Genomic DNA, 17,903 nt, shown 5'->3' on the forward strand with positions numbered 1-17,903 from the left:
TTTACACAGGGACAGACTTCTGGTATCAGATTAAACATGTGGGGACAAGGGGAATTCCCTGCGGTCCAGTGGTTAGGACTCAGCAGCTTTCACTGCAGTGACCGGGCTCAGTCCCTGGTCAGGGAACTAAGATCCCGCAAGCCCCACGATGCAGTCAAAAACAAACCAAAAAACAGGCAGGGAGAAAACCAAGTCAGCCACAATATTCTGTCTTACACGCATACTTTTGAAGAATAGGTGTCTTCATCTCTAGGAAGGGAAAGCTCTGATTATTTAACAGGTAAAGGGTATGCACCCTGTAAATCTACACAATCACAACAGTGTTTCTTGGTTCCCCCTGGGCCCCCAACAAATTACTCATTTTGTCAGTCAATACTCAAGGGGAAAATTGGTTGTAAAACATTTTCCACATTTTTTTGGTTGTTTCATACACTATCTGAGAGGCCTATATATTCCCAGGATAAACTATCTAAACTTATTGAAAACCGTCCTGTAGTAGACAGCATTAATTTGTTAATGTGAAAAATAACTTGGAAGAAAGATATGGTAAATCAATATTGCCATCAATCAAATAATCATTAAGTATTTATTGAATGTCTTCTACATGTAGAGTTGCTGGGCAAGAAGCATCATTCCTGACCATAAAGATCTTACAGCCATTATGACTATTCCTTTGTTTCTCTTGAAACTATTCATAGTTTAAGTTTACATTGGTTTTTCTTTTCTTATCTTACCGTCTCATTTGGATGAGACACAAGCACCTTACCTTAAATATCAGAAACTCACTAGCACCATATAGGTTGAAATTAATTAACATTAACAAGATTGGATGGTTGAGCATTTCCTGAGAAAGTTTTTAGGGCGAGCTTTGGTTTGTCCCGGAAGATTGCACGAAATAGAGCCTTGTAGCAATGCATAGTTGATGTTGCAATGAGCGTGGTGTGTTAATACAACATTTTCCTTAATCCTAGCAGAGGCGTCTGCAGTACGTTGCCTGATTTCTCCCTCTCATTTTTAGTAAGTAAATCTATACTTTTAGCACACTCCAGAAGAAATAAGTAATCAAGGGGGTTCTGTCTGTAGTTGGTATATACTATAACATAATGTAATTTACTTAATATGAATCTGTAAAAAAATGAAACTGTTGTTTGTGTTTCCAAACTTTATGGCTCCCCTTTATATAAAGGGGAACTTATAACTGTTATTTAACTTTCTATTGGCCTTTGGCATTTTGTTTTCATCCTACATGTGGGTAAAAGCTCAGTGAAATCAGCCATTATATTTACTTTCAAGTTGTGGGCCAACAAACTGTTCTTGCCTTATACTTATAAGATACTATAGTATCTTATCTTGTAGATACTATAGCTGATTCTGTTTCCCTTTTTCCAATGGCTTTTGAAAGCTTAGAGCAAAATGTATGTCCCATCTGTACAGAATCTTACTGCATGCGTTTTGAGAAGTAACCTCATTTCAAGGTTCATTTTAACTTTGCCATGTCATTTTCCCATTGTACTCATTTTCTTACCTAATTAAAAAAAAACAACCTGTTTTTCTCTTTACAAATGGAATAAATATACACTATATAAGATGTTTAAAATGCGTATAAGAAAAAAGAAAATAAAAACCATCTGGTCTTTCACCACCCATTTTTAGTTAATATTCTGTCATTCCTCCATGCATGTATGTGCATTTCTAAAAGTGGTTCATTTTATACATAATATTTAACACCATGTTTTCTGAAGTTAACAATGTATTAAACATCTTCAATAGATTTAAATACTATTTTACAACCGCATTTTAAACAATTGCAAATATCCACAAAATAGATATACTATAACTTAACCAATTTCCTGCTTATTGCATGTTTAAATTATTTTCAGTCCTTTGCCATTATAAACAATAGTGAAACACAGCCATACATGGTGAACATAGCTAAATGTTTGCCTTCACTCTTGGTTACTTCCTTTAGATAAATTCCTGGAAGTGGAATTGCCAGGTTAGGTAGAAGGCAGACTCTTTAAGGCTTTGTAGTGTATTGCCAATTCTTCCTGACAAACAGTAACACTAGCTAAATACACACACAATGTCTGAGTGGCCTCTGCTCAATCCCTTCACCAGTAATGAGGTTGTTTTGTTTTGGTTGACATGTTTTCTTTTCTTAACTGTACTAATTTTGTAAGCCACCTTAGGTATCAACCAGAACATGTGGGATATAAACAAAACAAAAAAATCTTCCAGTAAAATCTTAAAATTAGCTTAGCTAAGAATATTAAAATTACCTTAAAATTAGCTTAGCTGTTTCTAAATATTCATATCAAAAATTACCTACATGCATAAAAATGTATTATTGGAGTTGTTGGTCCTTTGCTGAAATTCTGTTTGATGTCATGTGATTCCCACAGTCCTTCCACACATTTGCCAAAAATAAAAGATTCCAAAAGGAAGTCTTGTACAAACTCACACTGTTGTTAATCTTTTCAATCTTCAGTGCACATGCACAAGCCAATGACAATGAGTTGATGGTTCACCAAGTTTCACAGAGAACTGAAAAGCAGACAGAGTGTCAGAATTTGTGTTATCCCGCAATGGTAGCCAGAGAAGGCACTTCATTGTCCATTTCTGAAAAAGAAAACTCAGTGTACTGATTTATAACGTCCACTGTGGTCCGATCACCTGTGCCATTAATCACCTTGTTATGGGTAGCAGTATGTCCCAGGCATTATCAAAGAAATTGTCCGTACTGACCAACCATCAGGTAGGCACGTACTTTGAGTTCTTTTGTCACCTTTAGGGGTAGGTTTGTACTATTCCATCCAAGTTCTTATCTGGTTCCCTTTTTAATTAACTGGATAAAATTTCAAGGTAAGTGTATACCTGTCAGGCTAGAACCAAACAAAATGACCTGCTCTGTACCTGGAGTGAAACATATACCCTGGGTCTTATTAACATTATGTTCTGATGAAATGTACTGATGTTTCTGAGGGTAAATGTTAGGGGGTGTAGTGGATTAAATAGTTTCCCTCCAAAATTCATGTCTACCTATAACTTTAGAATGTGAACGTATTTGGAATAGGGTCTTTACAGATGTAAATCATTTCATTAAGATGAGGTCATGCTGGATTAGGAAGGCCCTAAATCCAACAACTGGTGTCCCTATAAGAAGGCGGTGTGAACACACAGAGACACACAGGTAAAAACCTTGTGAAGATGGAGATAGAGACTGGAGTGATATATCTACAAGCCAAGGAATGCCAAGTAACCACCAGAAGTGAGAAAAGAGGCATAGAGAGAAGATGCTCCCTCAGAGCTTCCAGGAGGAACCAACTGCTAACACCTTGATTTCAAACTTCAGCCTCCAAAAGTGAGATAATATCAATACATTACTGTTGTTTTAAGCCATCCAGTTTGTGCTACAAAGGTAAGTATGTTGCTACAAAAAGCATCTGTAAAAGCAGGCTTTTAATGTAGTCTAGCTATGGCATCTTGTCACCAGGATGCCTGCCAGGACTGACTGACTGACCTGGCATCTTAGACCAGAGTTCCCTTCCTCTGAGAGTTTCATGTGTGTTCTTCCCAAAGTGCCAACTCAATCAAAAAGAATGCCATTTCCAAACTAACGAAGTCTATTCTTTTTTTTTTTTTTTTTAAGAAGATGTTGCGGGTAGGAGTTTATTAATTAATTAATTAATTTTTGCTGTGTTGGGTCTTCGTTTCTGTGCGAGGGCTTTCTCTAGTTGTGGCAAGTGGGGGCCACTCTTCAACACGGTGCGCGGGCCTCTCACTATCGCGGCCTACCTTGTTGCGGAGCGCAGGCTCAGTAGTTGTGGCTCACGGGCCTAGCTGCTCCGCGGCATGTGGGATCCTCCCGGACCAGGGCTCAAACCCGTGTCCCCTGCATTAGCAAGCAGATTCTCAACCACTGCGCCACCAGGGAAGCCCACAAAGTCTCTTCTTAGTCAGGATATGTGGGGAGCTGTACTCCCCAGCTAGATTTCCTAACAAGCATTGACATCTCTTTGTGAGCAAATGTAGGTTAGCCAAATCTGTTTTACAAAGTGCCTCTTTCCACGTGATATTTTGTTACAATATCAATCAAGTCATAGTTCCATATCAGTTTTACTCAGAAAGCATATAAATTATAGAAGACTGAACTTATACAAGCCTTGACTTTGATGAAATTCTAGTCTTTTCTAAAACAAATGCTTCTATTTTCCTTGATACGGCAGCAAAGCAGGTACCCTTTATGATTCGACTATAATAGTAGAAACTGAAAATTGTTTAAATTTATTTTATTCTCTTATTGAATTAATATTTACCCCATAAAGCAAGGCTCTGAATGTTAAACTTCATGACTATGGAGAGGACCCAGAATAATCAATCATAACTACAGGAAACTTCATCAACTACAAACCTAGTCCACTCCTTTATATTATTAAAAGGAAATCTTGACAATAATAATTTTTATTTTTTTAAAAGTCAACATTCTATTGCAAAACAAAAGGGAAACTCTTCATTTTTATCTGTACAGAGACGGAAAACCAGTTACCTAAATAAATTGCTTACGAAAGAGACTCTGACCCCAGATCAGCCTCTGAAGCATTCAATGGACTTGGTAAATCTAAGCTACGTTGAGATTTAACTACAGAAACATTTTACTTAGAGATCAACTAGGCAACTTTTGATGATTTATTTCACTGGAAAAAAAAATAGCTGCTGCTAATTAGAAGCTACCTAACCTGCTGTATAAAAAAATAAATAAAATTAAATTAAAAAATTAAAAAAAACTAATACTAAACTTTCTTTGGGTTATTTGTATGGAAATATGTTAATATAAATGTTTCAGACATTACATGAAATTCCTAAAAATCTTATATGTTCTGGTCTAATGTTATAAGTCATAATTCTAGTTATTATTTTAAAATGTATATCTCAGAAATAACTAAATTTCCTTGTCAATTGCATTATTATGAACTTTCATCACATCTTTAACCGTGGGCATTTTTAAGTCTTTTGTCATATACAGACAGTTCTGGGTGTACTCTGATGCTTTTGCAAAAATGTTCCTATAGAAGAGTTTCATCTTCAAGGAATTCATGGAAAAGACTCTGACAAGTACAGGTTTCTGGTAACTGACTACACTGCTGAACTGAATGAATAAGCATTTTCAGAGCTCTAATGGAAAACTGATGAATTCATAAATGTGCTAACAAAAGATCAAGACGAAAAAAAATTAATTACGTGGGACTGAGTGAACTGCTGAGGATGATTATCATTTTCGTGACTTTCTGTTTGAATAAAAAAAAAGTAATGCCACAATGGAAAAGAAAATGAGATATTTTAAATGATTATTATTCTGTTTGTGTGGACCTTGTGGGTTCGGGATTCATAGGGGTTATAGCGAATAGAAGAAGTGCCTACTTCTCCAAAAAAAAAAAAAAAAAACAAAACAACCCAGGGTTTATTTTTCTCACCTTACAAGAAGGCTGCTGCCAGTTTTGGCACAGTGTCTCAGTGACTTTTTTTGAAAAAAAAAAAAAAAAAAGCTACCTAAGCTTTCTATGTCTCACCTTTGAAAAGAGATTACCGATAATTATTTATTGAGTTATAGTACTTTACTATTCACTTTGTGGAAATACTAGTATTTGTAATATTAGAACACCCCTTTAAAAAACATAGATGAGGGACTTCCCTGGTGGTCCAGTGGGTAAGACTCTGAGTTCCCAATGGAGGGGTTCCGGGTTCAATCCCTGGTTGGGGAACTAGATCCCACCTGCATTCTGCAACTAAGAAGCCCGCATGCAGCAACGAAGATCCCACGTGCCGCGATGAAGACCCGGCGCAGCCAAAATAAATTAATTAAATAAATAAATATTTGTTTAAAAAATAAAATTTCTGCATCCATTTTTTTTAAATAGATGAAATATTCTGTAAAACACCAAAAAAAGAATCTTAAAGAACACATTGTCAGCAAATAAAATAACTCTCAACAGAACAAAAAAAACTTCCTAGCTGCTTTGCAAGCTGGTTCTAGAAGCACAAGAAGCCCTGAAATGGGTCTAGTAAGGGAAAAGAGAGGCATGAATTGGCAGTACTGTGTGGCAGCAAAAGAACGACTGTGGAGTTTTCATATGTTGCCCTTTCTTTTTCTTCTAATTGAAGTATAGTTAATTTACAATTTAGTGTTAATTTCAAGTGTACAGCAAAGTGATTCAGATATATATATATGTACATATGTACATGTACATATAATATTCTTTTTCAGATTCTTTTCCCTTATAAGGTTTTACAAGATATTGAGGCTAGTTCCCTGTGCCACTCAGTAGGTCCTTGTTATTTTCCTATTTTATATATAGTAGTGTGTATGTGTTAATCCCAAACTCCTAATTTATCTCCCCCTGCCCCTACTATCCCCTTTGGTAACCATAAGTTTGTTCTCTATGTCTGTGAGCCTATTTCTCATGTGTTGCCTTTTCTGCTTCCTCTTGCCCTTTGCCTGCCCTCTTCCGCCCTCTGATATCCCATAGCAGTAGAGCACGATTCTTAACTTTCTTTTTTGACCGTCTATCCTTTTGAGAATCTGATGAAACTTATACACTGTCACCACAAAAACGGTGCATATACTCACATAATTAATAACTCACATAAGAGTTAAGAATGACTCACGTAAGACTTCTAAGAGTAGCTCGGCAGGCATGCTAAGAGTGTTCATGGACTCTTTGCCTCAACCAGTTACCAAATCTAAGAACACGATAAGCACATTCATACTAAAATGCAATAAGGCTTAATACTTGGCCATTCTCTCCCAGAAGGGAGTTTTAAGTGAGGTGACTTCACCTCTGATATAAGCATCACTGGACAATGTGGAAGCTGCATTTTGCCTCCTAAGGACCCCTTCCTGAAGCCCCAAAATCAAACCCTCATATAAGGTAAACTTAATTTTGGATGCCCTCCCTGGAACCCAAGCAAAATATATAAAATTGACTCATTTTTCCCCCAGAAATTAATTCCCCTTCCAATGCCTTCGTAATCTAGATTCAGAATCTTGGAATTTCTTTGATTCTCAATTCTTCTCCCCTCATCTGGCCATTCATCAGAAACCACCACTTTTCCTTTGTAATGTCTTTCATATCCATCTCTTCCTCTATATGTTAGTTTCCTATTGCTGCTGTGACAAATTACCACCTACTTAGTGGCTTAAACAACACAAATTTATTCTCTTATAGTTCTGGAAGCCAGAAATCCTAAATGAGTCTTACAGGGATAAAATCAAGACGTTGGCAAGACTGATTCCTTCTGGAAGCTCCAGAGGAGAATCTGTTTCTAACCTCTTCCAGCTTCTAGAAGTTGCTCACATTCCTGAGCTCGTGTCCACATTATTCCAATCTCTATTTCCACAGTAACATCACCTTCTCCTAACGTTGCCCACCTCGCCTCCCTCTTATAAAGACCCTTGTCCTTAAGTGGACACACCCAGATAGTCCAGGGTAATTTCCCATCTCAAGATCATTAATCACATCTGCAAAGTCCCTTTCACCATATAAGAGAACATATTCACATGTTCTGGGCATTAGGACACGGACATCTGTGGCAGGCCATTATTCAGCCTTCCATACTCTACATCACTTCTTTCTCAACCCCAGTTTAGGTCCTTATCTGTATCCCTGGACTACCTCAACATTTCCCTAACTGCCTTTTCTGACCCGCACCTCCCTCCGAGTTCCTTTGGTCATTCTAGATCTGCCAAATATTCATCAAAACTTAGTTCTTCAACCTGTTCCCCACACCCATCCCAAGACCCTGACCCTAGCTTACTTTGGCCCAGCACTGAGCACTTCTGTCAAACTGATCTCTACACTGTCCCCCTACACACACACACACACACACACACACACACACACACACACACACACTTTAATGGAGAGACCTACCCAGCATTTTCCGGGAATTCCTCCCTGAAGAGAAAGCCTGTTAGGTTAAATTTTCAGGACGTAAAGGGAGGCCAAGCAGGGTAAGAGCAGCCCTGGCAGAGGGAACGGCGTCTGTGAAAGCCGTGAGGCTGAGAAGAGCTTGTCATTGTTACGCACTGAAAGGACAGGGGCGGGAGAGAACTTCAGAGAGAAAGTCAGGGACGTAGCATGCAGAGCTTTACAGGGGTTTTGATATTTTTTTATACATGCAATGAGGAGGTTTTGAATAGATCACTGGTTCCTTGATGGATGGCAAGGGATGGAAGGGGAACAATAGTAGGATTAGGTAGACCAGTTAGGAGGTTATTGAGGCTCTCACAGTAATCCAGACTAGAAATAGCAGCGGCTTGGGTTCAGATGATGGCAGTAGAGATGAAGAGAAGTAGATGTAGCCAAGATCTATTCTGGAGGTAGCAGAGAAGGGAGCTGGAGGGTTGGGAGAGGAAAAACCAAAGAAAAGTCCTAGATTTCTGGCTTGAGCAGCAGGTTAGATGGCAATGATGCCCTTTACTAAGGTGGAGAAGGCTGAGAGACAACAGGTTTTAGAACATAAACAGTGTCCTCTAAAAGTATAAGATCCTTGAGGGAGTGTCTATGTTTAAACTTTGCTTACCAGTATACACAAGCACCTAGCACACTGCCTGACACGGTCAATACTAATTGAACTGGTTTTGATGATACTCCTGTAACATCCTGATGATTCACTGCTTATAAAAGGAGACTCAGCACATTTAAATGAAATATTAAACAGACATGGGATATAGTTAAAAGATTCACATTTCAAATTTGTGAAGTAAGAGTGATAAGTTAATGTCTTCTACACATATAAGCCTTATGTAAAGCAAGGGACTTTTTTTCACAGAATGTCTGATGTAAAGAAAGTCTGGGGGCTTCCCTGGTGGCGCAGTGGTTGGGGGTCCGCCTGCCGATGCAGGGGACACGGGTTCATGCCCCAGTCCTGGAAGATCCCACATGCCGCGGAGCGAATACGCCTGTGAGCCATGGCCGCTGAGCCTGCGCGTCCGGAGCCTGTGCTCTGCAACGGGAGAGGCCACAACAGTGAGAGGCCCGCGTACCGCAAAAAAAAAAAAAAATGAAGGGAATTCTGACAGAGGCTACAACATAGATGAATTTTGAACACATTAAGGTAGGTGAAATAAGCCAGTCGCACAAAACAATCAACTACTACACAATTTCACTTATGTGAGGTACTTAGAGCAGTCAAATTCACAGAGACAGAAAGTAGAATGCTCACTGTGAGAGGCTGCAGGGAGGGGGATATGGGGAGTTAGTTTTATGGGCACAGAGTTTCAATTTGGGAAGATGAAAAAGTTCTGGAAATGGATGTAGTGATGGTTGTACAATAAAGTGAATATATTTAATGCTACTGAACTCTGTGTTTAAAAATGGTTAAAATGGTACACTTTATGTGTATTTTACCCCAATTAAAAATAATAATTATTAATTAACTTTAAGTAGTAAGAGGTCTGTCACATGAGAAACAGTATAATAGTCTTAGGCTTCCCTGGTGGCGCAGTGGTTGAGAGTCCGCCTGCCGATGCAGGGGACGCGGGTTCGTGCCCCGGTCCGGGAAGATCCCACACGCCGCGGAGCGGCTGGGCCCGTGAGCCATGGCCGCTGAGCCTGCGCGTCCGGAGCCTGTGCTCCGCAATGGGAGAGGCCACAGCAGTGAGAGGCCCGCGTACCGCAAAAAAAAAAAAAAAGAAATAGTATAATAGTCTGACAGGATAAGACATTTAAGAGTGGGATCCTGATCGCAACCCTACCTTTGCAACACCTGGCACTGTGGGTATTAGTTCAGAGTAAAGTCAGTTTGAAACAATAATGGATGAGTGTGGTCACCTAATAGTTTTCATGCCCTATAGAATTATTTTATCCAGAATGAGAAATGAAGTTCACTTCTCTTCTGAACAGTCCACATCACATTCTGTTCAGCTATAGGGAAACCCTTTCAGAGACTCATAGACAAACTGAAATGGGTTCAGGGAGGAGTAATCAGGAGAGAGAAAGGATCTGAGAAGTCCTTTATGAGAAACAACTGAAGAATGACACACTAGTTGTAATGAAAAAAAGTATTTTTTTTTTTATGAATGGGAAGAATAGAATTAAGACCAAATTTTGGAAGCTACACAGTAAGACAGTTTTCAGGTCAGTAGAAGGAAGAAATTTCCAACAGTTTCCATAGCACTTTATCAGTACCCCTCCTGTAGAACTTTCCACTTTCTATCTTTAACTAAATTTACTTCCAGAAATTACCTCAGTGGCCACATAACACCCGATGGTGCCCATATTAGGACCTGAAATACTTGTTTGATGAATTAAAGAGCGTGAGGATGATTAAACAAATGACTGTCTGAACTACAGCCAAAGATGAACTGAGCTGTCCTGTGAGGGAAGGCATTCAAACACAGGCTAGTTAACTACTTGGCAGAGATGTTATGCAGGAGATCCAGGTTTCGTTTACTTGGTTGGATTAGATGACTTTTAAAGGCCTTTCAAGCCCTAAAGATCTATGGTTTCATGACCTGGGTTTAAGCCCTGGCCCCGCCACTTTAGTAGCACTGTGGCATTAGGGAAAGTCACTGGGGTGCTTTGCTCAAATGGGATTAAAATATATACCCCACTTGTTACATAAATTATCTGGAAGATCAAAATCACATTTTAACACAAACAAGCAACAAAAACCAAAACAGAAGGTTAACTGCCTCCCTTCCTTGACTGGTGAGAAGTCATGAACTTTTAGAGGGCTCCCTAGGGAGGCGGGTGGAAGCCTGGGCTCAGAGGGTGCAGAACCAGAGGAACTGGCTATATTACAGGGCATATCCCTGAGGGTAAGGCAGTGTTAACCCCAAACACTGTGGACCAAGGGGCATAACCATTCCAGGCTTGATGAAGGTCAGCGTCCATCTACAGCAGATCAGTCCCACAAGAAAAGCAAGATACACTCTCATACTGCTGTGGGGCACGGGAACAGAAGACACCCACTGGGGCAGGTGTTTCTAGATCAATCAAGGTCTCGGCCAAGTGGATGGGATTCAGGTTAATCAAAACACTTAAGAAGAAAATGGGGTAGAAGCCATGGGTCTAGGCCAACGTGGAGGGAAGTGGAGAAAGGCTGTGGCTCAGCCCAGACGCTTCAGAGTCTAACTGAAAGCACTGAAGTGAATGCCAGGCCCCAGCTGATGGGTCAGGTGCTGCAACTCTACCACTGCCTTGGTCAAAGTAGACTCTTCAGCTGCCTGAGGTTAAAGCTGTAGGAAGAAACCATCAGGTAATATAGGTGAATCAGGGAGAGAGGCAGGATTAAACGGGGAAAGTTCCCTGCAATTTATAAAGGGTTATACAGGTGTACATGTTAATAACTTAGTGATTAGAAAGCTGCCTCCAGAGTCAGATTGTCTGGGATTGAATCAGATTCGATTCAGTTTGACTTCATAGCGGGCCCCTGCCTTACCTTTCTGTCTTCATTCCTTCGGGTGTAAGATGGAGATGATAATAGTACCTACCTCAAAGCGTGGTCTGGGGTTAAATGAGATAATGTGGTAAAGCACTTAGAACAGCACCTGGCATAAAATAAGCTCGCAACAACTATCAGTAATTACAGATTTTGCCTAGAACTCAGTGATCCATTTTGAGCTACATACCGAGGTCACTTTTTTCCACTCAACAATCTATTCTTCAATTATGTCTCCGGTTGTCTTCTTCCAAATGGTTCTCAACCAGCAGTGATTTTGCCCTGAGGGACATCTGGCATTGCCTGGAGACACTGTCAGTTGTCACTATGTGTGTGTGGAGAGGGGAGGAGGTTACCGGCATCTAATAAGTAAAGGCCAGAGGTGCTGCAAAACATCCCGAGATCTAGAGATCCACACAGCAAAGAATGACCTGGCCCCAAATGTCAAGAGCAAAGACGTTGAGAAATCCTGACCACACTCATTTCTAGTAATCAGCAAAATTTCATTTAATACAGCTCTGAAGGAGAAAGGTGGCATCTTCTCCTTCCTTCACTTTCCAGATGGAATGTACGCAAAGCTGCAACCCCCGGTGGGCACTGCCACAAAGACTCTTCTTATCCTTGTCCCTTCTTGTAGTGCTCTGGAGTTGGGGTGTGGCGGGATTTATACACCCCAGAACGCAGTGGACCGTTTCATTCCTTCCAGTTGCTTTCAGGGAGCTGCAGTTCTCATACGGATACAGACTGACTTGGGGAGTGGAGGTGAAGAGCGACGACAGGGTCTTCATGTCTGCTTTCAGCGAGGATCATTCTGTTTCTGCCAGCATAATGTCAGTGATCTGTCAACTATTTTCATTCTTCAGTTGTGTCTTGTTGCTTCACGGATGGTGGAAATTCCTTCTGGTGGACGGTTAAGAGATTCCAAAATTCAACCATTCTGGAGAGGGAGTTTGAGGTTGCCATGGTTCCTGGAACAACACAAGTGTTTTCGCTGACAGCTAGCAAAGGCTGGCAGGGCTGCAAGTCAGGTGTCCTTTAAAATCATTACCTTCTCTTCGTGCCTGCTCATTTGTTTTGGAAAGGGTAGATTAAGGCACGGGCATCTCCTCTGGGGCGATCAACAAATCTGTAGTGAGGACTTTCCTTTTCTCAGATACCCAGAGTCGCTAGAATTAGATTTCAAATCCATGCAAAGATGTGGGAAGGGAAGCTCTGCACCCTTTGGGTCACCATCCTATCATCCTCTCCCAGAATTGCCCAGAACTCCGGAAATCAGCGTAAGTGTGCGGTCCATGGTTCACAGGTCTTTAGTGATGCTGCCTGGTAGCAGTGTGAATAAATGGTTATACTGTACAAATTTCTAATTTGGGGTATAAAATATTCAACTAAAAATGGCATCTAATCCAGAGATCAAGCTTTCTAAGAACTGGAAGTGGCTGTACGATCAACCTGATGAAATTCATATTCCCTGTGCACACAAAGAATGTTTTCTAACGACTGATAAGTAAGCTAACTTTTCATTTTCTTCCCCAAATGGCTACAGAGTCTCTTTTTCTCAGTGAAGACTGATCTTGAATACACGCAAATGCTGAAACCCAGCTGTTTCTCTTTGTGAGCAAAAGGCAGTCTTAAATTAGTTTTCATAACACATACATACCTTTCACTCCAGTAAAGGGCAATACTCAATGTTTTAATTAAAATCCAGTGAACACTGTTTCTGTTCTTTTTCTCCCTAAATAGTCCTGCCCCATACTTTTTGCATCCGATGCCCCACAAGTATTGCCAAAATTTAATTTTTCAAAAAACAATATCAAATTACTGACTTTTTAAAAAAAATATTTACTTATTTATTTGGCTGCACCGGGTGCTCTTTGAGGCACGCAGGATCTTCGTTGCCGCGCGCAGGATCTTCAGTTGCAGCATGGGGGATCTAGTTCTCTGACCAGGGGTGGAACCCGGGGCCCCTGCACTGGGAGCATGGAGTCTTAACCGGTGGACCACCAGGGAAGTCCCCCGACCTTATTTCGATTGTAGAGGTTACGGTTAAAATGTCCCCATTTATGTAACTTTAATGACAGGCTTCATGAAGGAGAAGAGCTTTACCACTTTTACATACTGATAAATCAATTTTCGGTTAGAAGATGGCTTGAGGCCACATATACTTCATTAGCTGCCGTCAGCTGAACGGCGGCCATAACCCTGAATTTCCGAGCGCTTATTCCTTGGTAGAGTAGAATCGATACTATCAGGAAAACTACATTGTCAAAATCAATTGTTTTGGAGGATTTCTTCTTTGGTGCTGTGCTATCTTATCTAAATTGAATGTGTCTAACTGGAAACACAGCCCTGTCAGCCCATACTTGGAAACCAACTGTATTAGTTTGGTAGGGCTACCATAACAACGTACCACAGACAGAGTGGTTTATACAACAAAAATTTGTCTTCTTACAGTTCTGGAGGTTAGAAGTCTGAGACCAAGTTGTTGGCAGGGCTGGTTTCTTCTGACGTCTCTCTGCTTGGCTTGTAGGTGGCCGTCTTCTCCCTGTGTCTTCACACGGTCTTCCCTCTCTGTGCATCTCCGTCCCAATTTCCTCTTCTTATGAGGACACGAGTCAGATTGGATTAGGGCCCACTCTAATGACCGCATTTTAACTTGACTGTCTCTTTAAAGATCCTGTCTCGGGCTTCCCTGGTGGCGCAGTGGTTGAGAGTCCGCCTGCTGATGCAGGGGACACGGGTTCATGCCCCGGTCCGGGAGGATCCCACATGCCGTGGAGCGGCTGGGCCCGTGAGCCATGGCTGCTGGACCTGTGGGTCCGGAGCCTGTGCTCCGCAATGGGAGAGGCCACATCAGTGAGAGGCCCGCGTACCACAAAAAAAAAAAAAAAGATCCTGTCTCCAAATAGAACCACATTCTGAGGTACTAAGAATCAGTATTTCAACATATAAGTTTTAGAAGGACACAATTCAGCCCATAACACTGTCAAAAATCCAGAAATAGCAAAATTAAAACCACCAGATCAGTAAATAGTATTTAGTACGAGTTACTGGGCATATAAGAACAGTTTGAGAAGTGGGAGGTTTCAGCTTTAAAACTGATATGAAGCTCAAGGACGTGATGTTACAGGATGATTTAAAAAATGAAAATAAGGAAGTCGTTTAACTTTTACAATGATTGGTTATTTCAATGGGGGTTTCCAGATGGTAGGGGGTTGGTTAAAAGTGATTATCTGATAACATATTTAGGAAGATAACACATTTCTTTTATGATATCAGAGGCATTTACAAGAAATAACATAAGTTAACTTTTAATTATGTTCATGAAATAATCTCCATTTAGCTTTTTTTTTTTTGCGGTACGCGGGCCTCTCACTGTTGTGGCCTCTCCTGTTGCGGAGCACAGGCTCCGGACGCGCGGGCTCAGCGGCCATGGCTCACGGGCCCAGTTGTTCCACGGCATGTAGGATCCTCCCGGACCGGGGCACGAACCCATGTCCCCTGCACCGGCAGGCGGACTCTCAACCACCGTGCCACCAGGGAAGTCCTCCATTTAGTTTTACTTCTGTGGCTTAAATGGTTTTGTCTGCCACGGAATTTACAAGTCTGGTCTCCATTTTGTATTTAATTTTTAACAATACCAGTTCACAGATTTTTCCGTGTTTTTCATTTGGTTTAGGTGGAATAAAGTAGTCCCAGATAAATATCTCTATACAGAAAAATTGTATCTAAAGTATATTCAAACTGGAGCCAGATTACAGCACAAGCATAGGTTGCTGGAGATTCCTAAATGTTACTGTTAAAGATGGCAGATTTGGGGACCAACATAGGTCCCAAGCCTGAGGATGTCAAAGGCCATTAAACACCTGCATGTGTCAAAGCTTTGGTTAGATATATCTGAGACTTTGTACCTGAGCCCTCCAGTTTGCACACCAAGGTCATCCTTCCAGGACCTGGGCAAAAACAAAAGAGTGAATGAGAGTTCAGAAGAAACCTTTGGAAAATATTTTCAAACCAAGGTAGTTTCTACGTTCGATGCTCAGTTTAGAGACAAGGACATTCAAAGTGCACAGAGGCTACCACTGCTCTAAAGAAAACGAAAAGCCCTAAAGGTTCTCCAGCACCTGCAGGCCTTGGCTTTGCCTCCTTTCCCCTGCCTCTCTGCCACTCTGGAGAGGTGCGATGTGGAGATGGAAAAGTCTAAAGAACAAAATAGCAAGAAGCGGGCACTACACTGGACACAGATGTGTTTCCACCCACTCAAAAGTTAAATGAGGGGAGCAGCATGATAGCCGGTAGAGGAACCAGCGGGGAGCTGAACTTCCACAGCCCCTCGCCACCTGCCGCTTCACCGCACCTGCGTCCTAGACGCACGCGCAGTCATACAAGAGCAGGACCGCCCAATCCCCAAAGGCGAGCAGCGGGGATGCCAACGAGCGCCGCCAGGCCCATCCCCTTCAAGATCTTTCTGGCCAAATCCATAGGGCCGGGAGAACACATGTGCACGGCCTGGAGAGCAGAGAATCAAGGTTCAGGGAACACACACAGTGACTTTCATGGGTACATGGATATATGACTGCATCCAGTGGGGACAAATAAATAATAAGAGTAAATTCAAAGTAGTATACTTAGGATGAAAAGTTAAATGCTACAAAGTGCATATATACTGGTGACAAGTGGACATATTCTGGGGTGAAAAATTAAATAAGCATGTAATGTATCAAATATTCAGGTTCCTATTACACACCAGGCCCTAATGCAAGAAATTACCAATGAGCAATACAGAGCCAATTAGAAAATAAGGGTCTTCTTAAATAGTGAGTTCAATTCTCATCTTAATATTCTCAGTGATACCACATGGAATCTCTCAGTGAAAATCTTGAGGGACTTCCCTGGTGGTCCAGTGGTTAAGACTCTGTGCTTCCGGGACATCCCTGGTGGCGCAGTGGTTAAGAATCCGCCTGCCAATGCAGGGGACACGGGTTCGAGCCCTGGTCCGGGAAGATCCCACATGCCGCGGAGCAACTAAGCCCGTGCGCCACAACTACTGAGCCTGCGCTCTAGAGCCTGTGAGCCACAACTACTGAGCCCGCGAGACACAACTACTGAAGACCACGCACCTGGAGCCCGTGCTCCGCAACGAGAAGCCACCGCAATGAGAAGCCCGCACACCACAACAAAGAGTAGCCCCCGCTCGCCGCGACTAGAGAAAGCCTGCATGCAGCAACGACGACCCAGTGCAGCCAAAATATAAATAAATAAAAGAGTCTGCGCTTCCACTGCAGGGGGCTCAGGTTCGATTCCTGGTTGGGGAACTAAGATCCCACATACCATGCAGCATGGCCAAAAAAAATCTTGAAAGAAATAAATGAATGATCAGCATAGTGTAGTAGAAAAATCATGGACTTCGGATACCTACAAATGAGAGTTCAAATCCTAGCTCTGCAGCTAAGGCAGCTGTGCCAATGTTTCCTTGTTAAGTGGGAATTATAATATCCACCCTACAGTTTATGCTGAGGATGAAATGAGCTTATGTCTTTAAAGGGTCTAACATAGGTCCTGGCACTGGGGCTCTGAATTATTAGTTCCCTTTCCTCTCTGTTCTTTCCCTGCTCTGGAGTATATCAATGAGACATTTGTTTTAAACTGAAGCATAAAGGGATGAATTTATATAAAGGAACAAATTTCCTGATGGTGTACATTTTCAAATATTAAAGCAGGTAAACCCAGCAACTGGGGGCTTAAGGAATCTCGAGTTTCCTTTAGTAGAGATGAGTTTTTCAAAGGCAGTCATGTGGATAGGAGAATGGAGTGAAGACTTCCTAGAATGAGGGGAGAATAAAAAAGAGAAGTCTCGACATTTGCAACTGAAGGCTTTCAATTTCGAAAAGCTTAATTCATGTCTCAAACAAGGCCTCTCACCGTCCACTCTGTAATATACAGGCAGTAGAGCCAGGTGGAAAGAGAATGGGCTAGGGAGGCAGACAGACAGAAGCTGGCATCCTAGCCATCTGTGAACTTGGACATACCATTTAACTTCTTTGAGGCTCATTTTCCCCGTGTGCAAGTTGCAGATATGGACACTTGCTGGCAAGATTGTTCTGAGAATTATATGAGGTAACACAGGGCTCATGCTCAGGAAATAAATAAAAGTTTTAATACAACCAACCCTGAACTGAGGGACCTTGAACCACTGGCTGTCACTGAGAAATTTCATTGAGATGATGGAAAGAGAAAGGTGTAAAAAAATGAAAGAAAGGGCTTCCCTGGTGGCGCAGTGGTTGAGAGTCCGCCTGCCCATGCAGGGGACACGTGTTCGTGTCACGGTCCGGGAAGATCCCACATGCCGCGGAGCGGCTGGGCCCGTGAGCCATGGCCGCTGAGCCTGTGCGTCTGGAGCCTGTGCTCTGCAATGGGGGAGGCCACAACAGTGAGAGGCCCGCGTACCACAAAAAAGAAAAAAA

Source organism: Neophocaena asiaeorientalis, unplaced genomic scaffold (genome assembly GCF_003031525.2).
Source record: "Neophocaena asiaeorientalis asiaeorientalis breed wild unplaced genomic scaffold, Neophocaena_asiaeorientalis_V1.1 scaffold7, whole genome shotgun sequence".
Taxonomy (NCBI): domain Eukaryota; kingdom Metazoa; phylum Chordata; class Mammalia; order Artiodactyla; family Phocoenidae; genus Neophocaena; species Neophocaena asiaeorientalis.